Source organism: Scyliorhinus torazame, chromosome 8 (assembly GCF_047496885.1).
Source record: "Scyliorhinus torazame isolate Kashiwa2021f chromosome 8, sScyTor2.1, whole genome shotgun sequence".
NCBI classification, from domain to species: domain Eukaryota; kingdom Metazoa; phylum Chordata; class Chondrichthyes; order Carcharhiniformes; family Scyliorhinidae; genus Scyliorhinus; species Scyliorhinus torazame.
Genome location: NC_092714.1, coordinates 273620216 through 273645615, shown reverse-complemented (window position 1 = coordinate 273645615; position 25400 = coordinate 273620216).

The following is a 25400-nucleotide window of genomic DNA, read 5'->3' as shown; positions in this document are numbered from 1 at the left end:
TGCACTCAAACCCACAGGGAGGAAAGGACTTGACGATCTTCCAATGAGAAGCTTGACTGAATGTGCCACGGCTCAACCAAACTTACTAGTCGCCTTCCTCAGGGCTGATTGGTGGCTTCCCGACACGAGTCATCCGACTATCTTGCTGCCTATCATTGTCACCCAGAGGCTGATTAACTCCCGGTTCCAGATGTTGGGAAGGAAGATTTCTCTACAGGTGGGGACGCCCTGGCACAGCCACTTAATGGTCAGCGAGTGGGAAGCATTTCGATTCCCAGGGTGCGACGCAGCGTGGGAGAGTTTTTGGAATTACTGATAGTGAATGAAAGGCGAGGGGCGTATTAAAGGGGAGGGAGCTCAGGGGAGCTGAAAACTGGGACGTTTGAGTAATTTGGAGAAAACTGTTAGGATACCGGGACTGGTTTAGTGAAAAATCAGGACCGTCCTGGCAAACCTGGGATGACTGGTTATCCAATAGGTGGTATCGAGGGGTTTTGTGGTTGGTATCTGCGATGTGATTCTGACTGGCCTCATGGTGGTGGAAGTGACTGTGACATTATCATAAATGTAAAGAACTGGAAGGGTTAATGTAATGTCTAAATCAACCACTGAAGGGAGCTAGATGTACAACTATATAAGGCATCGATGCTAAGCCTTGTGAGTGAGAGGTTGAGGAGAAAGCTAGAGAACAGACTAAAGGAAAGATAGTGTGAGTGAGAGCAGATCAAAGTTAATGTAATAGTGTAGAGAGTATTGGTAGATGAGTGTAGATTATATGTTTGTTATCAACTGTGATATAGGAGCAAGTGTTGAATCCAATTAAGTAGTGTTAATAAATTTATATCTTTGTCCACTTAAAGCTATTTGTGGTCTTTGTGAACACTAAGCCAATAATCCTGAAATTAGCAACACAAAGAACACTACATGGTAGGACCCGAGGAGCAATCAGCCTCTGGAAGACCACAACAGAATCACAGGAACAGGACTGCTGGATTCCAAGCTGTTCTGGGACTAATTGGAAAGCTCTTTCAGAATGCTCGCACAGGCACAATGGACAGAGTAGCATTTTGTGCTTAAGATTCCAAGAGACAAGAACAGCAGCAGAACACACGCCACACATGCACTGTTGCCCAAATGTTATCAGCATATGTCCTGCACCTTCCGTCTCATTGCTTTCTCAACGTAAAGGGAATAAAAGGACAGAAAAACAAAAATAATATCCAATTAAAACATTCCTGACGGGACAAGAACACCTCAATCAACACCTGGCAACTGAATGCTGCATTGCTCTGCAAGTCCCTCGTCAGTATAGCCCTCTCCTGTCCCCCTAGCTTGTCACTGCTCCTCATTCACAAATAGACATGTACATCCGTTCAAGGCTTCATAGAGCACAGAATTTATAGCAAGAACAAACCATTCAGCTGAAAGATCGCGTCCACGCAGATAAAGCTGAAAACAGCCCCGCAGGATGCATGTACTGGAACTGAATAGTTTGACTCACTGACCTCCTTCAAACACTTTGAATAATGTGCTAGGTGCTCACCTACCCGAGGACATGCCAGCCTGCAATCCAGCCACAGCGTGGCTTTTTCTGAGCTAATCTATCTCACTTCCCTGTCTTGAGGTAACTAACTATCCCAAACAGACTGGGATGTGTGGCCTGAGAAATGGTTTGGAATCAATTTGACTGCTGTGTTTACTTTCTGGGATTTGCAAGCGCGGATTCAAGAAATAATTCACCGTGTTACCCTTGGTTACCAGCATAAAGAGGTTAGAAAAATTCATCGTGAGCTTCCTGCATGAAAGCAGGGAGTACACTGCATTGGCTGTAAAGCACTTCCAGTGGTCGTGAAAAATGTCATATCCTGCTTTTATCTTTTTGGGTCCACTGCTGACAAGACACCAGCGGGTATTTGTAAAGCACCCCTCAAATAATAAAATGATCCCAAGGCCCTTCAAGGGTGCGTGATCAAACAAAATTTGACACTGGGCCACAAATTCAGATATTAGGATAAATGGCCAGAAGATTGGTCAACGAGAGAGGTTCTAACGAGAACCTCAAAGGAGGAGAGGGAAGCAGACAGGCAGAAGGAATTGGTGGATGTTCAGTCTGGAGAAGGGTGTGTAAATAGCCTAGGGCACATTGAGATCCCAAAAAACGAGGTGTTGGGCATCTTGAAAAATATTAAGGTAGATAAGTCCCCAGGGCCTGATGGGATCTACCCCAGAATACTGAAGGAGGCTGGAGAGGAAATTGCTGAGGCCTTGACAGAAATCTTTGGATCCTCACTGTCTTCAGGTGATGTCCCGGAGGATTGGAGATTAGCCAATGTTGTTCCTTTGTTTAAGAAGGGTAGCAAGGATAATCCAGGGAACAACAGGCCGGTGAGCCTTACTTCAGTGGTAGGGAAATTACTGGAGAGAATTCTTCGAGGCAGGATCTACTCCCATTTGGAAGCAAATGGACATATTAGCGAGAGGCAGCATGGTTTTGTGAAGGGGAGGTCATGTCTCACTAACTTGATAGAGTTTTTCGAGGAGGTCACAAAGATTTTTTAAACCACAATTTTTAAAAATGTAAATTTAGAGTACCCAATTCATTTTTTCCAATTAAGGGGCAATTTAGCGTGGCTAATCCACCTACCCTGCACATCTTTGGGTTGTGGGGGCAAAACCCACACAAACATGGGGAGAATGTGCAAACTCCACACGGACAGTGACCCAGAGCCCGGATCGAACCTGGGACCTCGGCGCCGTGAGGCAGCAATGCTAACCACTGTGCCACCGTGCTTCCCTGAGGAGGTCACAAAGATGATTGATGCAGGTAGGGCAATGGATGTTGTCTATATGGACTTCAGTAAGGCCTTCGACAAGGTCCCTCATGGCAGAGTGGATCAAAAGGTGAAGTCGCACGGGATCAGGGGTGAGCTGGCAAGGTGGATACAGAACTGGCTAGGTCATAGAAGGCAGAGAGTAGCAATGGAAGGATGCTTTTCTAATTGGAGGGCTGTGACCAGTGGTGTTCCACAGGGATCAGTGCTGGGACCTTTGCTGTTTGTAGTATACATAAATGATTTGGAGGAAAATGTAACTGGTCTGATTAGTAAGTTTGCAGACGACACAAAGGTTGGTGGAATTGTGGATAGTGATGAGGATTGTCAGAGGATACAGCAGAATTTAGATCATTTGGAAACTTGGGCGGAGAGATGGCAGATGGAGTTTAATCCGGACAAATGTGAGGTAATGCATTTTGGAAGGTCTAATGCAGGTAGGGAATATACTGTGAATGTAGAACCCTCAAGAGTACTGAAAGTCAAAGAGATCGAGTAGTACAGGTCCACAGGTCACTGAAAGGGGCAACACAGGTAGAGAAGGTAGTCAAGAAGGCATACGGCATGCTTGCCTTCCTTGGCCAGGGCATTGAGTATAATAATTGGCAAGTCATGTTGCAGCTGTATAGAACCTTAGTTAGGTCACACTTGGAGTATAGTGTTCAATTCTGGTTGCCACACTGCCAGAAGGATGTGGAGGCTTTAGAGAGGGTGCAGAAGGCATTTACCAGGATGTTGTCTGGTATGGAAGGCATTAGTTATGAGGAGCGATTGAATAAACTCGGTTTATTCTCACTGGAACGAAGGAGGTTGAGGGGTGACCTGATAGAGGTATACAAAATTATGAGGGACATGGACAGAGTGGGTAGTCAGAGGCTTTTTCCCAGGATAGAGGGGTCAATTACTAGGGGGCATAGGTTTAAGGTGCGAGAGGCAAGGTTTAGAGGAGATGTACGAGGCAAGTTTTTTACACAGAGGGTAGTGGGTGCCTGGAACTCGCTGCCGGAAGAGGTGGTGGAAGCAGGGACGAAAGTGACGTTTAAGGGACATCTTGACAAAAACATGAATAGGATGGGAATAGAGGGATACGGACCCCAGAAGTGTAGAAGATTGTAGTTTAGTCGGGCAGCATGGTCGCCGTGGGCTTGGAGGGCCGAAGGGCCTGTCCTGTGCTGTACTTTTCTTTGTTCTTTGTTCTTTGTAAGGGTTCAGGGAGGGAATTCCAAAGCATAGGGCGTAGGAAACAAGGCTGACAATTGCAGAATGATTAAAATTGGGGCAGCCCACGAAGTGCAAACCCAATGCAATACGTGTCGCTCTCAGCATTGTCACAGGGGGAACACTTTGAGTCAGAAGGCCAGGGGTTGCATGCATACAAACATACCAATCAGGAGCAGGGGAAGGACATTCGACCCCTCAGGCCTGCTCCACCATTCAACAGGATCACAGCTGATCTGAATGTAATCTCAATTCCACATTCCCATCTCACCCCCTCAATAACCTTTCACCTCCTTGCATATGAAGAACCTCTTCAGCTCGGCCTTAAAGATATTCAGGGACTCTGCTTCCACCGCCTTGTGAGGGCATCCCAAACAGCTACAAAGGTTAAAATTAAAATTGATTAAAAACAGTGAAATAAAACTCTGCAGCCCTCGGGTTTTAAGTGAAGGCACAGGCTAGAAGGTTCGATCCAACCGGTGTATTTCAAAGCTTCATGTCCACAGGGATCGCCACCTACAAAGACCTCAACCTCAGCAGCAACGATCCTCAAATCTCTCACACCCAGTTTAATCCCTGTTATTTTGATCCTACCCTACCCCCCACTGACTGTCTGTCTTGTGCGTGAGTGGGTGGAGGGTGGGACGTTGTTAGGGGAATGATTATACCATTGTCCTGTTATTACCATTACATGTTTATCTCTTCTCTTGTCATGCATAAACAGTTTTTAAGGCTGGAACTGACCGTGCACTCACCCAGGGCGTCACGACAATGCGACCGATTAGTGTGTGGCTTCAGGAATGAAATCATCCAAAGGAAAAGTTGATGGAAGGTGCATTAACCCCAAGATCTGCTATAGAAATTGCAACGTTGTCCGTGGTACTTGCTGCGAGAGAAGTTTCGCTGATTGGAGTTCAAGCTAAACTCCATAAAATGGAGTCTATGAGAAGCAGGCCCGCCAAGGATCTACCATTTACTTTAGTGATGGAAAGGGATAGGTATATACCGCAGGGCAAGAGTTCTATCTGGGGGAAAGGCAATTATGATGCGATGAGGCAAGACTTAGGATGCATCGGATGGAGAGGAAAACTGCAGGGGATGGGCACAATGGAAATATGGAGCTTCTTCAAGGAACAGCTACTGCCTGTCCTTGATCAGTATGTACCTGTCAGGCAGGGCGGGAGTGGTCGAGCAAGGGAACCGTGGTTTACGAAAGCAGTCGAAACACTTGTCAAGGACAGTAGTGGGAAGTTGTGCGTGGAGCCCGAGGAGATAGGAGAGGTGCTAAATGAATATTTTTCGTCAGTATTCACACAGGGAAAAGACAATGTTGTCGAGGAGAAATACTGAGATTCAGGCTACTAGACTAGAAGGGCTTGAGGTTCATAAGGAGGAGGTATTAGCAATTCTGGAAAGTGTGAAAATAGATAAGTCCCCTGGGCCGGATGGGATTTATCCTAGGATTCTCTGGGAAGCTAGGGAGGAGATTGCTGAGCCTTTGGCTTTGATCTTTAAGTCATCTTTGTCTACAGGAATAGTGGCAGAAGACTGGAGGATAGCAAATGTTGCCCCCTTGTTCAAGAAGGGGAGTAGAGACAACCCCGATAATTATAGACCAGTGAGCCTTACTTCTGTTGTGGGCAAAATCTTGGAAAGGTTTATAAGAGATAGGATGTATAATCATCTGGAAAGGAATAATTTGATTAGAGATAGTCAACACGGTTTTGTGAAGGGTAGGTCATGCCTCACAAACCTTATTGAGTTCTTTGAGAAGGCGACCAAACAGGTGGATGAGGGTAAAGCAGTTGATGTGGTGTATATGGATTTCAGTAAAGCGTTTGATAAGGTTCCCCACGGTAGGCTACTGCAGAAAATACGGAGGCATGGGATTCAGGGAGATTTAGCAGTTTGGATCAGAAATTGGCTAGCAGGAAGAAGAAAGGTGGTGGTTGATGGGAAATGTTCAGACAGGAGTCCAGTTACTAGTGGTGTACCACAAGGATCTGTTTTGGGGCCACCGCTGTTTGTAATTTTTATAAATGACCCGGAGGAGGGCGTAGAAGGATGGGTGAGTAAATTTGCAGATGACACTAAAGTCGGTGGAGTTGTGGACAGTGCGGAAGGATGTTACAAGTTACAGAGGGACATAGATAAGCTGCAGTGCTGAGCTGAGAGGTGGAAAATGGAGTTTAATGCAGAAAAGTGTGAGGTGATTCATTTTGGAAGGACTAACAGGAAGACAGAGTACTGGGCTAATGGTAAGATTCTTGGCAGTGTGGATGAGCAGAGAGATCTCGGTGTCTATGTACATAGATCCCTGAACGTTGCCACCCAGGTTGAGATGGTTGTTAAGAAGGCATACGGTGTGTTAACTTTTATTGGTAGAGGGATTGAGTTTCGGAGCCATGAGGTCATGTTGCAGCTGTACAAAACTCTGGTGCGGCCGCATTTGGAGTATTGCGTGCAATTCTGGTCGCCGCATTATAGGAAGGATGTGGAAGCATTGGAAAGGGTGCAGAGGAGATTTACCAGGATGTTGCCTGGTATGGAGGGAAGATCTTATGAGGAAAGGCTGAGGGACTTGAGGCTGTTTTCGTTAGAGAGAAGAAGGTTAAGAGGTGACTTAATTGAGGCATACAAGATGATCAGAGGAATGGATAGGGTGGACAGTGAGAGCCTTTTTCCTCGGATGGTGATGTCTAGCGCGAGGGGACATAGCTTTAAATTGAGGGGCGATAGATATGGGACAGATGTCAGAGGTAGGTTCTTTACTCAGAGAGTAGTAAGGGCGTGGAATGCCCTGCCTGCAACAGTAGTGGACTCGCCAACACTAAGGGCATTCAAATGGTCATTGGATAGACATATGGACGATAAGGGAATAGTGTAGCTGGGCTTTAGAGTGGTTTCACAGGTCGGCGCATCATTGAGGGCCGAATGGCCTGTACTGAGCTGTAATGTTCTATGTTCTACCATATCATCGCTGCAACCAAGTGGGACATATGGCTGGAGCTTGTTGGACCAAAGAGAACAAATGCAAAAAGTGTGGTTAAGTCAAAGCATGTAGGTCACGCCAACCTTCATCAGCACAAAGGAAGTGTACCTGGAAAAATACTACCACGTTTACAGGGCGAGTTTACACATTCAATGATCCAACTGAAGACTCACCGAGTACCAAAGCATCAAGTCAGCTTAAGGAAGTTAAACTCGGCTTTCTAGCAGTTCATGGAGACCAGCAATGGTTTTGGATCTATCCAAAATTAAACTGTTAAGATGGAAGTTGATATGGGTGCTGCAGTATCCCTTATACCTGAATTGATATACTATCCAAAATTGAACTATCTGCCATTGCAACCATCTGATGTGGTCTTGAGGACATATACCGAGGAGGTTGTGCCACTAAAAGGCTTCATCAAGGTGGAAGTTAACGAGCAGAAAGTGGAATTGCCTCTCTACATTGTTGAAGGAAACTTCCCAGCATTGTTTGGGAGGTATTGGTTCAGGAAGATTAAGCTAAACTGGGCCGTTGTGAACAAACTTGTTGATTCCACGAACGATCTTCAATCACTTCTGAGAAAGTATGCAAAGGTAAATTTGAGGAGTCACTGGAATCCATGACTAAGGACAAAGTGAAATTCATGTTAAAGGCAGACAGCGTGCCTAAGTTTTTGGAAGCCCATACCAGACCCTATGCTATTCAACCTAAATTGAATAAATGGAAGAAGAACTTGAGAGGTTACTGAAGACAGGAGTCATTGAGCCTGTTATCACCAGCGATTGGGCAACCCCAATCGTCCCTGTCTTAAAGAAGGATTGTTCGGTACGAATATGCGGAGATTTCAAAATGACTATCAACCCTGTGTTATGTGCTGGTCAAACCTTCTGCCATTTATCGAAGATCTTTTTGCCGGTCTCTCAGGCGGACAAAACTTAGCAAAATTGATCTCTCCCAAGCTCATCTGCAGATGAACGAAACTATTGACTGACCATAGTAACACACAAAGGTCTGTTCTGGAATCGGAGGCTTCCGTTCAGGATAACGTTAGCACCAACTTCCAACCATCTATCGATCAGGTTTTGAGTGAGCTATCGGGGGTGCAATGCTACCTGGACATTTTGATGATATGTTCGAATGATGTAGAGCAGGTAAAGAATCTAGAAGCTACTCTTGCAAGGCTGCAACTACATTATCTCAGGGTCAAGAAAGAGGAGTGTGAATTTTTAAAATCTTCTATTCACTGTCGTGGACACATCATCGACCAAGACAGTCTTGACAAAGAACTTAAGAAGGTGTCTGAGATCCCGGATGTTCCACTACTGCAGAACGTGACTCAGTTAAGGACGTTTCTAGGAATTTTAAATTACTCTGGAAAGTTTGTACCGCATTTAGCAATGAGGTTGAAGCCATTGCACACGCTGCTTTGTAACAAACAAGCTTGGATCTGGACGAAAGATTGTGAGGATGCTGATCAAAATGTCAAAAGAAATTACAGGAATCGTAATTATTGGTCCATTAGAACCCAAAACTGAACCTGCAGCTTGTGATGCAGCAACCGGTGGTGTTGGAGCAGTTGTCTCATATATAATGCCTTCAGGCGAAGAGTGGCCAATAGCATTTGCGTCCAGGATGTTGATAAGAGCTGAGTCCAACTATGCTCAACTTGAGAAAGAAGCGGTCAGCATTGTTTTTGGTATTTGAAAGTTCCACCATTATTTATATGGCCATCAATTTACTCTATTGACCGACCATCCTTTACAACACTCTTTGGGCAATATAAGGAGATCCCTTTGCTCGCTGTTAGTCGATTACAACGTTGGCCGTTCATCTCGCCAGCACATGGTTATGTCATTGAATGTCGTAGATTTGAACAGCACTCGGACGCTTTGTCTGGATTGCTGCTGCAAGATCAACAAGGTCAAAAAGATTAGCACGAACCTGATGAGCAATTCAACAACATATTGCCTCTGTCCCTTATGGAAAATGTTCTGATGATGTCTTCTCAGGAGCTGAAATTTACACAAACAGTTCCGGTAATGGGGAAGGTGTTGGACATGATTCAAAAAGGCACTGTAAACACAAGAGCACGGAAAGAATCCAGATATTAAACCCTATCTTACCATTGTTAGTATTCTGGATCACCAGACCTCAACATTTGTCCATACTGGACAGAAACCCCAATATTTAATTTAATTTGTAAGACTGTGAGCAAAGGATACTTCACTCCAAGAGTAATTGCACAAAGAAATAGGGATATGGTAATAGTGAAACAAGCTTTATTACAAACACAATGGCTGAAATCTAATGGCCGTGCGATGTGGCTGGTAAATCTCACGAGAGGCTTCTAACAGGATCTTGCAAGATATTGCAATCTGGATCCCACCCACAATGATCAAGAACTGGCCAATCTGCATATTAAAATGCTGCAGTAAAGAGCACTTTGATATGCACTTGCTAGAATTACCCAAGGTGGGGGATCTAATGGCGTGTCTCAGAGACCCCGAGTGAGCGCCGGTCTCCACAAACAGGGACCAGGCGTACCGGCAATTGGGGGGGTCTCCCAGGGGATCGGGGGTCCCTGGGTGAATGGGCTCTGGGCACGCCCGTACCCTGGCACCCCTGATGCCACCTGGGCACCCTGGCACTACCAGCCTGGCACCATGGGTGTGCCCTGCCCTTATTATTTGGGGTGTGGGGATGATTCTGCAGCTTGGCTCTTCAGTGCAGGAAATGGGACTAAGCACAGCCTCGGTGGGGCGTTCCCCGCCAAATGACACAGGGTCCTGTTATATAACGGGGTCTTTCTTGGCACTGCGAGCGCCGGGAAATATGCGATTACATGCCCTCGAGACGGGACCCTGTTTCATTTCCGTTAAATCATGCCCAGTCTTACCAGTTAAAAAATTCTAAAAATGAAAATGAAACACTAACTCCTAACTGCTATATCCATTTTTATATCCACTCAGGCAAAACCCTTTTCAGGTCAAAATCCACTTTTAAATACAGTTAGCAGGCACAAAGTTATCTTCTGTATGTTTCAATATTGTTCTTTTTAAAAGACTGTTTGGAGAGAGAGTAAAACTGATCAGGAAACAGCCTGCAGTTTCTTGTCTTAGACTACTGCTTAACCTGCCAGCCTTTGGCAAAAGTTTCTTGCCTGTTCACAGGTAAATCTTTAAGTGAACCGAACTCAACACCTGACTGCTTCAGCCCCTGGCTCCTCCCATTAACTACATCACCTTACTAAAGCTAAAACACAATGGGCTGGATTCTCCGCTATCTGGATTCTCCATTGCGCCAGCAGCCCGCGGGTTCCCCGACGGCATGGGGCTGCACAATGGGAAAACTCATTGGCTGGCTGGCGAGACGGAGAATCCCGGGGGCGTTCTGGTGCGGCGGGATGGAGAATCTCACCCAATGTCTCGAATTATCTACTTCCCAGGGACCCTTTTTTATATGAACAAACGTCCTTTTACCCTTACTTTTAAGATGCTTTAATTATCCCTTTTGTAGCCACAAAGTCTGGTTGTCTTTAAAACCAGGATTTCTATAAAGACATGACTGCCACAATCACAGGCTATTAACCCTGACTGCAATAATTACATATAATACAATATTTCTAAAATTCCAACATTCATCACACCAGACATCTTGAGTTGACAGTACAAAATGGAGTATTGTTGTGGAGTATTAGACTAATCATTCCGCCGTGGCTACAAAGTAGAATCCTGGAACAGTTGCACGTGGGCCATTCCGATGTAGTAACGGTGAAACATAGAAAATAGAAGCAGGAGGAGGCCATTCGGCCCTTCGAGCCTGCTCTGCCATTCATTCTGATCATGGCTGATCATCAAACTCAATAGTCTGATCCCACCTTCCCCCCATATCCTTGATCCCCTTCGCCCTAAGTGCTATATCTAACTGCTTCTTGACAACATACAATATTTTGGTCTCAATTGCTTTCTCTGGTAGCAAATTCCACAGACCCACCACTCTCTGGGTGAAGAAATCTCTCCTCTTTTCAGTTCTAAATGGTCTACCCCGTATCCTCAGACTGTGACCCCTGGTTCTGGACACACCCACCATCGGGAACATCCTTCCTGCATCTACCCTGCCTAGTCCTGTTGGAATTTTATAGGTTTCTCTGTCATACCCCCCTGAACTCCAGCGAATATAATCCTAACCGATTCAATCTCTCCTCAAACTTACCATCCCAGGAACCAGTCTGGTAAACCTTCGCTGCACTCCCTCTCGAGCAAGAACCTCCTTCCTCAGATAAGGAGAACAAAACTGCCCACAATACTCCAGGTGTGGCCTCACCAAGAATGAAAAAGTTGACGAGAAGCGAATTCTAGTGGCCCGGGTTGGATGTCCAAATAAAGGAGAAGGTGGTGTTGTGCTAATCCTGCGCTACGTTGAGAAATGTATCTCCACAACAATCTTTTCACCCATGGGAATGGCTTATCAGGCCGTGGCAAAGAATCCATGTCGATTCTGTGGGACCAATCGAAGGACACATGTTTTTGATCATGGTTGCCACGCATTCAAAGTGGCCTGAGGTTGTCATCATGAAATCAACAAGTGCAGAGCAGACCATAGGAAGGCTTGATGAGGTATTTTCAAGATTCACGACTCGTTCGCGGTAACGGTACTCAGTTCACATCAACCGAATTCAAGGACTACCTGAAGAGGTGTGGCATCTGCCGGATCAAATCTGCCCCCCATCATCCAGTCACCAACTGCTCAGCTGAACATTTTGTGCAATCGCTCAAACATGCAGTGAAGGTTCCGAGGGATAAAGACCCTCTACCTAAACGTGTCAATAGCTTTCTAATGACATGCAGGAACACTGTGCATTCATTCAACAACACAAAGTTCATCGGTTCAAAAGGAAACTGCGCAGACAGTTCGACCTTTTGACCCCTCCTTCAACTTCAGAGATAGTCAGACATCAGACACAAGTGGCTAGAAGGTTAAAACAGTCCAAAGGCAGAGTCTCTGACCGTGGGGAACGTGTTCTTGCGAGAGATTACACCTCAAGCGAAAAATGGACTCCAGCAATTGTATTCACCAAAACGGGTCCGATTTCATATACCGCACAATCTGACAATGGAAAAATTTGCCGTTGGCACGCTGACCAATTATTGTCTGCACGTTATGAGAGCACATATTTTATAGAATCATAGAATCCCCACAGTGCAGAAGGAGGCCATTAGACCCAATGGGTCTGCACCGACTCTCTGAAAGAACACCCTACCTACGCCATCTTTGCTGTGCTATCCCTGTAACCCATCCTAACCTTTGGACTCGAAGGGGCAATTTATCATGGACAATCCACTTAACGTGCACCTCCTTGGACTGTGGGAGGAAACTGGAAAAAAGTGTAAAATCTGATGATGAATGAATTTGGCGTTGGCAACGCTGACCTATTATTGTCGGCAGGTTGTGAGTACAGAATCGGTACCAGATGTTTACACCACAGAGAGTATGGGCAGTGACATGCCCGACTTGAGGACTACAGCCGCTGAAATTACAGAATCTGTTATGACAGAATCATCCACACAACCAGAGACAGTTTCTGAGTTGGTTTCACCAGATGTAACACCAACCAGTGTACATGAAGACACTCCTAGTACCCCTAAGAGCCAAGTTCCTGAATGTCGTGTTCTGCCAAAATGAGACAGATGTCCACCTAAGAGAATGTCTTACTAAAGGTAAAGTCACCATGGTCCCAGGTGACCATAGGCTGCTTTCCCCTTTGAGGGGGAGAGCTGGCTGGTGGTGGTTGAACCTGAGGGTCACCACACCTCAGGCTAGGGGCGCGGTTGAAAAGGTGGGGCCTTCATGAATAACCCCAGGCGGTACGAGGAATTGAACCCGTGCTGCTGGCCTCGCTCTGCATCACAAACCAGTTGCCTAGCCAACTGAGCTAAACCTAACCAACTCAATCTCTCCTCAACATCAGGCCCGCCATCCCAGGAATCAGTCTGGTAAATCTTTGCAGCACTTCCTCGAGAGCAAGAACATCCTTCCTCAGATAAGGAGACCAAAACTGCACATACAGTACTCACCAAGGCCCTGTATAATTGCATCAAGACATCCCTGTACTCAAATCCTCTCGCTATGGAGGCCAATATACCATTTGTCTTCTTTCCCGCCTGCTGTACCTGCACGCTTACCTTCAGCGACTGGTGTACGAGGACACCCAGGTCTCGTTGCACACTCACTCCCCTCTCTCAATATATAGCCATTTAGATAATAAACTGCCTCCCTGTTGTGACTACCAAAGTGGCTAATATCACATTTATCCACATTATACATCATCTACCATTCATTTGGCCATTCACTCAACTTGTCCAAATCACACTAAAAGATCTCTGAATTCTCCTCACAGCTTACCCTCCCACACAGCTTTGTGCCATCTATAAATTTGGAGATATTACATTTTGTTCCTCATCTAAATCATTAATATATATTGTGAATAGCTGAGGTCCTCACACTGATCCCTGTGGTACCCCACTAGTCACTGTCTGCCATTGGGAAAAAGACCCGTTTATTCCTACTCTTTATTTAGTGTTTGACAACCAGTTTTCTATCCAGCTCAATACACGACCGATAATCCCATGTGCTTTAATTTTACAAGTTAATCTCTTATGTGGGACTTGGTTGAAAGCCTTCTGAAAGTACCAATAAACCACAGCCACTGACTCCTCCTCATCAACTCTACTAGTTACATCCTCGAAGAATTCCAGTACATTTGTTAAGCATGATTTCCCTTTTGTAAATCTATACAGACTCTGCCTGATCATGTCACTGTTTTCCAAGTCTTTTAGAATGGACTGTAGCATTTTCCCCATGACCGAGGTCAGATTGACTGGTCTATAAATCCCTGTTTTCTCTCTGCCTTCCTTTTTAAATAGTGGGATTACATTAGCTGTTGTGCAATCTGTAGGGACTGTTCCAGAGTCAACACATCCACTATTTCCCAGGCCAACACCATTTCCCTACTGATACTGATTTACTTCAGCTCATCCCTTTCACTAAATCCTGTGTTCCTCAACATTTCTGGTATCTTATTTGTGTCCTCCTTTGTGAAGACAGAACTAAAGTATATATTTAGTTGGTCAGCCATTTCTTTGTTCCCTGTTATGAATTCCCCTGTTTCTGATTATAAGGGACCTACATTTGTCTTCACCAATCTGTTTCTCTTCACATACCTATGGAAACTTTTACAGTCAGCTTTTATGTTCTCTGTAAGCTTATTCTCGGACTCTATTTTCTCTTTCTTAATCGATCCCTTGGCCCTCCTTTGCTGAATTCTAAACTGTTCCCAATTCTCAGGGCTGCTGTTTTTTTGTTTGCCTCTTCCTTTGATCTAGTATTATTTCTAATTTCCCTTGGAAGTCATGGATTGGCCACTTTTCCCATTTTACTTTTACTCCAGACGGGAATAAACAATTGCTGCAGTTCGCCCATGATGTCGTTGAATGTTTGGCATTGCCTATCCATCATTATCCCTTTAATCCAACATAGCCAACTCCGTCTCAAATCATTCTGGTCTCCCTCATTAAGATGCAGGTCCCTCGTCTCAGAACCAACTACGTCACTCTCAATCTTAATGAAAAATTCTTCACAACAGTCAGGTCAGTGAGAAATTAACCGTTTTAACCATTGGTTGATGAGTGTAGGATCTGAAGTCTTATCTTCAAACTGGTGGTCCATTTGGTTTTGACACCCACCAACAATTGTAACCTCTTTTTGTTCAGCTTCTAGAACTGAGCGTTTGTGATGATTCAGCTGTTTGGAACAGACAAACATCAGGACAATGAGCAGGAGTCGGACATACAGTCCCTTGGGTCCATTCAGTGGAATCATGTTTGAATTTACGTAACAATTACAAACTCCTGCTCTATCCCCAAATTCCTTGATGCCCTGAACATCCAAAAATCTATCAATCTCAGCCCTGGATATACTCAATGACTGAACATCCACAGCCCCCAGGGATTGGGAATCCCAAAGATTCACAACCCTTTGAGTGACGAAATGTATTTCTGATCTCAGTTCCAAGTGACCAGCCTCTTATTTTGAGAATGACTTTAGTCTTTATAACCAGAGGAAACAGCATTTAAGCATCTACCCTGTCAAGTCCTTGAAAAAATCATCCATGTTTCAATGAGATTGCCTCTCATTCTCCTAAACTCTGGAGATTATAGACCCAGTTTACTCGATCTGTCCTCGTCGGCCAACTATCTCATCCCAGGCACCGATCTAGGGAACCCTCATTGTTCCTTCTCAATGCAAGTATGTTCTTCCTCAGGAACATCGAAACACAGCACATTCCAGGTGTGGTACCATCAATGTTCTAGAAAACTTCAGCAAGACATATTAACTCTTAGACTTGAACCCTCATAGAATAAAGGTGAATATGTCTGGTGGAGTAGTGGTAATGTCACTGAACGAGTAGCCCACATTGGGCTAATGATCTGGGGCATGAGTTTAAATCTCACCGTGGCAGCTTGTGGAATTTAAGTTCAATTGGTTAAAAGTCTGGAATTGAAATAGTGATCTCAAAACTGTCATTGATTGTTGTAAAATAAAACCCACCTGGTCCGTTAATCTCGTCTGGTGTGCACGTGACTCCAGACCCCAGCAACATTCTTCACTATCTTCTGCAGTGGTGCAGCAAGATACTCAGCTGGAGGGCAAATAGGGATGGGCAACAAATGCTGGCCCAGCCGCCGATTTTCCCATCCCACCAAAGAATAAAAATCATACCATTTCTCTTCTTAATTGCTAGCTGCATCTGCATTTTAACGTCTGTGATTTGTGAACTGGGACTCAAATCCCTCTGCAGAACAGCATTTAATAGTCCCCGGTCTTTAAAAAAATGGACTGGATGGCTCCCTCTGCTCTGTCATTCTATGATTCTATGATCTACAGACTCACATATTTTGATCTATGGAAGTGACTGAGGCCATTACTGATATCTGACTAGACTGAGTCGGAACCTGAAAAGTCAAATATCTCTTGTCCATCAAAGGATCAATGATTCCTTTAAAGCTCAGAAATACAGAGCCACAACCTGGCCTCTGTACAGATTAAAGAACATGCCTGCAAGTTGCAAACAGCGAGGAAACAGTCACCATTGTAGATTTCACTTGGAAATATGTTTAAGATTTAATTATTCCCCCCAAAATTTCTTACCCTTATGGCGTGATGCAACAGAAAGATTTCTATGTGTCACTTTGGGCACATGTGGCAGGGTGTTTCTCGATGGTCACATTGGCGAGATTACGGCCCCCATTCAACGGCACCAAAAATGAGCCCCACGTGATTCTCGCCATTCCTGGCTCCCTCGCCATCTGATTCGCCGGACTCAAGCTTCAGTTTCTCGTGCTAACGAGGGGGAACTGCTTTTAAACGCTCCCTCACCGCTCACCCCCAGTCAACACACAAGCCTGGCAGCGCACAGACCTGCTCCTCGCTTTGGGGATGCCGACCTCACAAGACTTCTCGACACCATCGATGTGAGACGGGACTGCCGGTTCCCCCGAGGGGGTGGGAGGACCAGCAGCAGGGCCAGCAATGCCGCCTGGGAGGCAGCGGCAGTGGCTGTCAGTGAGGGCAGCATACCCAGGAGGACTGCTGTCCAGTGTCGGAAGAAGAAGAACAACTTCCACTGAGCTGCAAATGTAAGTTACCCCCCACAAATCATTGGCTGACACCTCACACCCTCCCCACAACTGATCTGTGCTTGTTCCTCAGCATCCTCTGGCACCCATCAGCATAACCCCTTCATGTCCGGGTGCGGTGCCCACACATGCCACTTGCTATAGACACCCCTGACTCACAATGACCTCTCTTTGTCCCCGCAGTGGAAGATAGCCCATAATAAGCGGGAAAAGGCCAAGACGGGGCACAGGATGCCAGAGATCCAAGTCCTCACCCCCTATGAGGAGAGGGCCCTGGAAATCGGGGGTTGTCCGAGGAAAGAGCAGTCACCGACAGCGAGGTTGGCCTGGGCCGCAGATGTGTGGGTCCATTGCCCCTTCACCCAGATGCCCCGTCTCAAGTGAGTTGTTCATGTCGGACAAAATGATCCTTCACTCTCACCGACCAAATGTCCATTCTCTCACAGGATCTCCACCTGTTGGATCTGCAACCCCCCCCCCCCCCCCGCACCCCCCACGCCACCCAAGAGTCCACCTCAGAGGAGAACTCCGAGGAGACCACCATTAATGCGTCACAGCTTCCACCCCCTCCTTCCATCAGCGCAGAGACACACACCTCGGTGGCCGATATTAGTGGACAGGCTTCTGGGGCACAATCTGGGTGAGCCCCAAACAGTTGCTGATGTACATCGGGTGGAGGCAGGAACATCCAAGGGAGACGGCAGTCGGAGGTCTGCTGGATCCCAGGACTCAGCTGGGTCCCAGTCAGATGCCGAGCCTCTCGACAAGGTTCTCCCGGAGCTGATGCAGACACTGGGGCACAGCTGTGACATTCAGGAGGGGATGTCAGCGACACTCCAGTGACTGCACAGCCGACTCGAGGGGTCCCAAAGGCGTTGAGCGTAGGAGATAGTGCAGACAATGTGTGGCACTGAGGCCAACACTGCTAGAATGGCGATTGCAGTGGAAAGCCTGGAGCCTGCTATCTGTGTTTTGACTGGTGGTGTCCAAGGCATTCCTCAGTCTGTGATGACCATGGCTGAGGGCCTGGACATCATGTGCCAGTCACTGAGTGATGTGTCCTAGAAGCAGGTGGACATTGCCGGGGCATTGCAGAGCGTGAACCAGTCACTGAGGAACATCGCTGAGGGTGTCAACACCATGGGGCAGATAGTGGGAGCTGTCAGGACTGGCAGAGACTGATGACTCAGAGGCCTCTGGAGTTCACCCCAGCTGCCCCTCTGTACCATGGAGTCCTCCAGGGCTCTAGGGACACCATACAGGGAGGAGGAAGTTCTGGAGGCCAACGCGTGCTGCCAGCAGACTTGAGCAGAAACTGAGGAGCACCAGACGTTTCCTCACAGCGAGAGAGCATCACTCTCCTGCCGTGTATACTGACCCGCTGACCCGCTGACAGTGCCACACAGGCCCATCACCCTGGAGTGATGTTGCACAGACCCTTGGAGGGTGGAACACGGTGGTTGGGGAGAGGTTGATGTGATGAGAAGGTGGGGAATGGGGGGGATTGGGGAAGGAGGGAAATGGGGGTGGGGGGGCTGAGCTGACGGACACAGCCTTGTCCTATGCAAATCTGGAGATGATGAGGGCCTCCCTGGTCCTCCGGGAATTTCGGACCCTCCATCCTCCGGCCCCTCCTTGGGCTTGTCCTCAAGCCCCTCCTCATCTGACTCCTCCTCCTCCTCAGACAAGGCCTCATGTCCCTCCCCCTCCTCCACCACCATGTCGCCCCACTGCTGTGACAGGTTGCAGAAGGCACAGCAGATCACCACAACTCGAGAGACCCTCTGGCGTGTGCACTGCAGTCACCACCAGAGCGGGCGAGGATCCGAACGGCATTTTGAGCAGTCCGATGCACCATTCAATGACATCACGGGTGGAAGCCTGGACCTCATTACAATGGGTCTCCTCCTTGGTCTCCGGCCGCCGCACCGGCATCATCTGCCAGGATCTTAGCGAATATCCCTTATTTCCAATGAGCCAACCCATCATCCTGGGGTGTCCCTCGAAGACTCCGGGGATCTCCGAGTCCCTAGGGTGGAGCTGTCATGCACACTCCCTGGGAAGTCGTGCATGGTACGGAGGTGGTGGTTGCACACAATCTCAGCATTCAGGGAGTGGAACCCCTTCCTGCTCATTAAGGACACTCCCTGGAACCCGGTGTGTGCAGGGCGATATGAGTGCCATCGATTACCCCTGGACCTGGGGCATCCCGGCAATGGCAGCAAACCCTACAGCCCAGGTATCCTGCTGAGCCTGGCCCAGCACCAATGCGGTAAAGTCGGATGACCCGGCATACAGAGCATCTGTGACCTCCCGGATGCATCTGTGGGCTGTAGATTGTGAAATGCAGCACAGGCCCCCTCTCGAACTCTGGAATGAACGAGTGGCATAGAGGCTGAGGGCTGCGGTGACCTTCGCAGCCACTGGGAGTGGGTGTCCGCCTCCTTCATGGAATGCCAAGAGCACGTGGCACTGACTCTGTCCTGAGACCCAGTCTTCTGCTGCATATGCTGCCCATCAGCTCGCTGGAGGAACCTCGCTGGCGTCCTGCTCTGGGTTCCTTTTCGGCCTGATGGGCCCCTGTACGTGGGGTGCTGTCTCCAGCCTGCACCAACGCTGCTGCCTTCTCCCGAGTCTGGCTGCCTCGGCCGCCACCAGCACCGCGCGCGCAGCCACTGCGGGATCGACACCAGCAACCATCTTGATATCTGTATGGAATTGGAAACGGAGAGAGACTGACAATCTGTTAGGGCTTCCACCCCGGGACCCTCAATTCTCCCAGGCCTGCCCCACCGTTATGTGTCCCGCCTTCTCTCAGAGTGCCATCCAGCGAGCCAGTTGCACTGGCAAACCTCGCTCTGCGCACTCACCCCCGGCCACAGCAGGAGCCCCTCAAACCCAGACCTCAGCCGAGAACATTGTCGAGGCCGAGCTCAGCTCCTCTCCCCTAATCCACACACTTACCCGGTGATCACAAGTTGATTCCCGGTGCTGAAGCTCAGCTCATTCCTGTTTGATTGTTGGCTGCCTCTGTGGTGCTGATGCTCCTAGAATTCAGGAAAACTGTTCAGGCTTCAAAGTTTGATTGAGATTCCGTGCACTAATCGTCTTCTGCTGTCTGGCATGTGTACCCTCGAGGAGGCACTGGAGAGTTGAGAATATTTTATTTATTAAATGGTTAACAGTAACAAAGATTTGAAAGTCAACTACGTAGCATTCCACATATCGCACTAACCATTAAACAACAAGGAAACGTCACCGTTCCATATTGGTACCAATACAAAGCTCAATTTCACACAAAATACAAAACACAGGGTATCGCCCCTCGCAGGTTCCTCAACAGAAATGGAGGATAAGCCTGAGAATGTGTTATCATGTCTGGGACTTTGTTGTAGAAATGATCTGTCCATCAATGTGTTGCTTGTTCCACATATCAGAGCCATTCTCCATCCAGGAGCTGTATCTGTGCAGGCCCCTCCCTCACGACCCAATCTCACCGCAACCAAATCCCGGCATCCACAATTCCACAGGCACTCAAGGTTCAGCTGAACATCCTTCACCTCCAGCGTGTTTAACCCGCGGTGACGGGCCAGTTACACGCGACACTCACACCAGCAACAAAAGCATCAGCAATCTGCAAAAGCATTTCTTCAACATCTTCATCACGATCAAGGTCCCGCAGCGTCTTCCTGCTTCAAACAGGATTGCCTTCTGGACTCATCCGTCCCCCTGAGGTATCTGAGAAAAAATAGTCCTTCTTTCCGGCTGTAGACAAGGAAGGAAACAGCAACAGCAGCCTCCAGGCATCTGCAGCCACCAGCAGGAGCAAACAACAAACACAACCTGCAAATATTTGAGTTTATTGACAGTATCAAAAATACAGAAGACAATATAATGAGGACACCAATGGCAACCAGAATATACCCGCCCCCCACCCCCCCCCCCCCAGCCCCCTCAGCCCAGCCCATCGGAAAAGGCCACAGGAGGTGGACCAACACTTGGCATGGCAGAGGAGAGAGAGAAAAACATTCCACGCTACAGTTCAGTCCAGAACAGATCCGGCAGGTTAAAAACCAAACCAAACACAGAACGTTTAACACCGAAAGAAAACACAAAACAGGCAGGAATATAACAAGGACACCAGCTGCGCACCAAAGACAAAATCGAGACATAAAACAAAGTATACAGTACCACCAGCTGCCGAGTCAGCACCCCGCCCCCTCCCCCCCCCCCCACCCCACCACCACCGCGGCCCCAGCAGCAGTCCCACATTGGTGGAAAGCTGCTAAGAAGCAACGCTAACCACCAGAAAAGGACACTGACATAGGGCACAGCAGAAGAAGGAGAGGGAACACCCCACGCCTTTTCCAGCACTGGTAATTCACCGGGGTCCAGGCCGCAGAAGTGAGAGGGGCCGCAGCTGACAAGTACACAGCCTCCGGGAAAAAGAACAATACACTGTCAATGGTGCAAACCCCAACGCCCCCCCCCCCCCCGCCTCCTCCAGCCCCTACAGTGGATCTGCATCATTGGTAAGCCAACCACCTGAAGGTCTTGCTGACCTGGAGCATAACAGAGGAGGGAGAGAGAGAGAGAGAGAGAGAGAGAGAGAGAGAGAGAGAGAGAGAGAGAGAGAGAGAGAGAGAGAGAGAGAGAGAACAAAAACAATTCCCCTCCTCCAGACCTGGCAACATCTTCCAGCAACTCCCAGACCACAGAGGCAGGAGCGGCTGCAACTGACAGATAGATCATCTGCAATGACATGGAACCATCATACAATCTCCCTCCGCCAACAAACATAGACCAAACACAGTGCAAAAAGAAACCAAGGAACACCAGTGACCCACACGGCTCCCGTAATGGGAGCAGCAGATGGCCACTGAACATAAAAAGTCACCGGTAGTCAATGAAAGTCTCCCGACGCACCCTCCGGGCTGCGCAGTCGAGCCAGGCCGTCACCCCTCCTCTCCTGTAGTGTCGGCATCTGATCTTCCATCACCACCCTGTCCGTGGACCGGGCCACAGGAACACAGGAGGCAATAACAGGTGACCCACAGAGTCCAGAACAGAATACACAGTCAACACACAAACAGGCCTGTTAAAAACATTCACAGGCTGCTCGAGCAAGACCTCCTGCATTCTCAGCCTAGTAGTAGGGCCGACAAAATCCTTCCCGTGCCGCACTCCAGGCAAAAAAGAGACCGAAAGGCAATTACCTTCTTTCTTCCTTCCCTTCATCCAGAAAACAGCGAGTAAGTCCAAGTGGAAGAGGCAGCAGCGAACAGCAAACAAACTCTCAGCAACAGCAGCCTCCAGGCATCTGCAGCCACCAGCAGGAACAAACAGCAAACACAACCTGCAGCTGGGGAGTGCTCCCACAATTAACAAGGCTACTTCCTCATTAGCAATAGCCTTCAGCTGTGAAGCTAGAGGCTGCTCACAGACAAAGAGAATGAAATTGACTTTCAGGAGTGTAGCTCCAGCAAGGCTCTGTCCTGGAAGTGTTTGGCGGGACAGACAGGCGGCAGCCACGGTTACCCCTGTTGAAGGTCTCCGCAATATTTTAAGACGGCGTGAAGGCCTCACAGACGCAAAGCCCCCCAACCCAGGGTGAACCCCCGACCTAAAAAGCTTCAGACCCCCGACCAAACCCAACCCCTGTGAGGGGTCCCCGACCCTTCCCAAGCGCTGAGCCAGCAGCTCCTGCTCCCTTCAGCTGCGGGCCAGAAATGGAACTGGTTACTCCTCCCCTCACTTCCCCACAGAAGCCACCACGTCAGCTTCACGTTTTTGAAAAGGAGTACTCAACGACGCCCGCGTGTTTTCTCACTGGGGAGTCGGGTCACCCCCAGGAGGCTGCTGTGTTCGCCTTCAGCCTCGCTGATGAGATTGAAATGAATGCAAATGAGGGTCAATGATATTCTCGCCATTTTTGGGTGTGATCCGGAACACGTCATCGGGAACGGGCCGGGTGAATTACAAACTGGCTCGAACCGGAATCTCAATTTTTGCCTATTCTTTTTTTTTCTAAATCGTTTTATTGGCATTTTCAAGAAATATAAACAATTATGCACATTGCTGGTCGACATTGCTGGTCGTGTTCATTTGCTGTACGATACCGAAAGGTTTGTCTTTTCCTTCCCTTGAGTTTTCCTATATACAGTCTGCCGCCCATTCGGCTCAGCGTGCGGTCCCTGATTTGGGCCTTTTCCACTGTTTGCTCAGGTGTGCCCAGGCCCACACCGGGTGCAATGTGGTGGTTACACTGAGCCCTATATCATTGATCACATAAAATTATAATACAGTTCAGGAGAATTTTTTTTAACACACTGGGCGAAATTCTCCCCCAACGGCGGGATGCCCGCCGACTGGCGCCAAAGCCGGCGCAAATCAGACGGGCATCGCGCCGGCAAAAAGGTGCGGAAGGCTCCGCATCTTTGGCGGCCTAGCCCCAACATTGAGGGGCTAGGCCGACGCCGGAGGGATTTCCGCCCCGCCAGCTGGCGGAAATGGCGTTTGTTGCCCCGCCAGCTGGCGCGGAAATGCGGCGCATGCGCGGGAGCGTCAGCGGCCGCTGTCAGTTTCCCGCGCATGCGCAGTGGGGAGAGTCACTTCCGCCTCCGCCATGGTGGAGGCCGTGGCGGAGGCGGAAGGGAAAGAGTGCCCCCACGGCACAGGCCCGCCCGCGGATCGGTGGGCCCCGATCGCGGGCCAGGCCACCGTGGGGGCACCCCCCGGCGGGGGGTCGGAGAATGACGCTCACTGTGTTTGATTGGATATTATCCGACTGGAATGTCTTTTCCAGAAACACAAGGTTCTGTTTGAGTTTCACTTTGGATTCCGACAGTACAGAAAAAAAGATCCGGATGAATCCTCTCCAGAAAGCTTCTGCTAAGCCACTCCAAAGGAGACCTGGCCAACTCTCTCCCTCTCTAATAAGCCTGTGGGTGTTGGATTCCTGAAAACAGGGTCCGAAGGCGGGCCGCAAACTGAGGACAAAGTCTGATGTAACAAAGACGCTGGGCTGGATTCTGCATTACTGAGGCGAAGTGACGGCGCCAATGGAGAATCTGTGGCGTTTCACGATGGGACAATCTTCGCAAAACCCTCACCGATTCCGGCACCGGTGAGGGACTAGCATTGGCGCCGCGTGAAACACCAGCGGAACGTGCGGAAAATGGCAGCACGGTAGCATGGTGGTTAGCACAATCGCTTCACAGCTCCAGGGTCCCAGGTTCGATTCCGGCTTGGGTCACTGTCTGTGCGGAGTCTGCACATCCTCCCTGTGTGTGTGTGGGTTTCCTCCGGGTGCTCCGGTTTCCTCCCACAGTCCAAAGATGTGCAGGTTAGGTGGATTGGCCATGATAAATTGCCCTGAGTGTCCAAAATTGCCCTCAGTGTTGGGTGGGGTTGCTGGGTTGTGGGGATAGGGTGGAGGTGTGGACCTTGGGTAGGGTGCTCTTTCCAAGAGCCAGTGCAGGCTCGATGGGCCGAATGGCCTCCTTCTGCACTGTAAATTCTATGAAGCCTCTATCTATGAAAATGGCCGGAGAATGGCCGGGTCCCGGGCTGCACATGCGCAGGGCTGGCAAGCTGCAATCGCGCATGCCTACACCCCCACCGGTCGAAGAGCGTGGCGCCGGCCGTGCTGGACCGCGTACCTGCCCACTCCGATGCCACAGCCCACCTCCTGGCCACCCCCACCACCACCCCCCCCCAATCCGGGCAGAAGCACCCCAGCCAGCGGCACAGATCTCTGCCGAGTGTGGCGGCACTGAACACCGTCCGCTGCCGGCACTCCAGGCTCCCGACTGCTGGGACCATGTGTGGCCCGCGCCATTGGGAACTCGGCCATTTGAGGCAGAGCGTCACGGGTGGGCCGGCTCTGATGGCGCTCCGGCGGGGTTGTGACTGCGCGCAGCCTGCGATCCAATGACGCCGATTTGGAGGGGACGGGGAACACCAACCAGTACAAAACCGGCGCCTGTCCCGATTTCGGCATCGGGAGCCGTTCTCCACCCAATCGCCGCTCTCGATTTTGCCATAGCGCTACGGAGAATCCCGCCCTCTGTCTCTCCAGGAAGATTTTGAATACAGCCTGTAAAACAGAGACTGTGTTTCCCAGGCTCATTGTGGAGAAAGTCTGCAAGGACCATCATCTGAAACAAATGCTCTTCTCTCTTTTAGTTGCATTTCCTCCTTTTCTTCTCCTCTGTATTTGTGTGTGTGTCTGTGTGTCTCTGTGTGTGTGTCTGTGTGTGTGTCTGTGTGTGAGTGTCTGTGTGTGTGTCTGTGTGTGTGTGTCTCTGTGTGTGTGTCTGTGTGTGTGTCTGTGTGTGAGTGTCTGTGTGTGTGTCTGTGTGTGTGTGTCTCTGTGTGTGTGTCTGTGTGTGTGTCTGTGTGTGAGTGTCTGTGTGTGTGTCTGTGTGTGTGTGTCTCTGTGTGTGTGTCTGTGTGTGTGTCTGTGTGTGAGTGTCTGTGTGTGTGTCTGTGTGTGTGTGTCTCTGTGTGTGTGTCTGTGTGTGTGTCTGTGTGTGAGTGTCTGTGTGTCTGTGTCTGTGTGCCTGTGTGTGTGTGTCTGTGTCTGTGTGTGTGTGTGTGTGTCTGTGTGTGTGTCTGTGTGTGTGTGTCTGTGTGTGTGTCTGTATGTGTGTCTGTATGTGT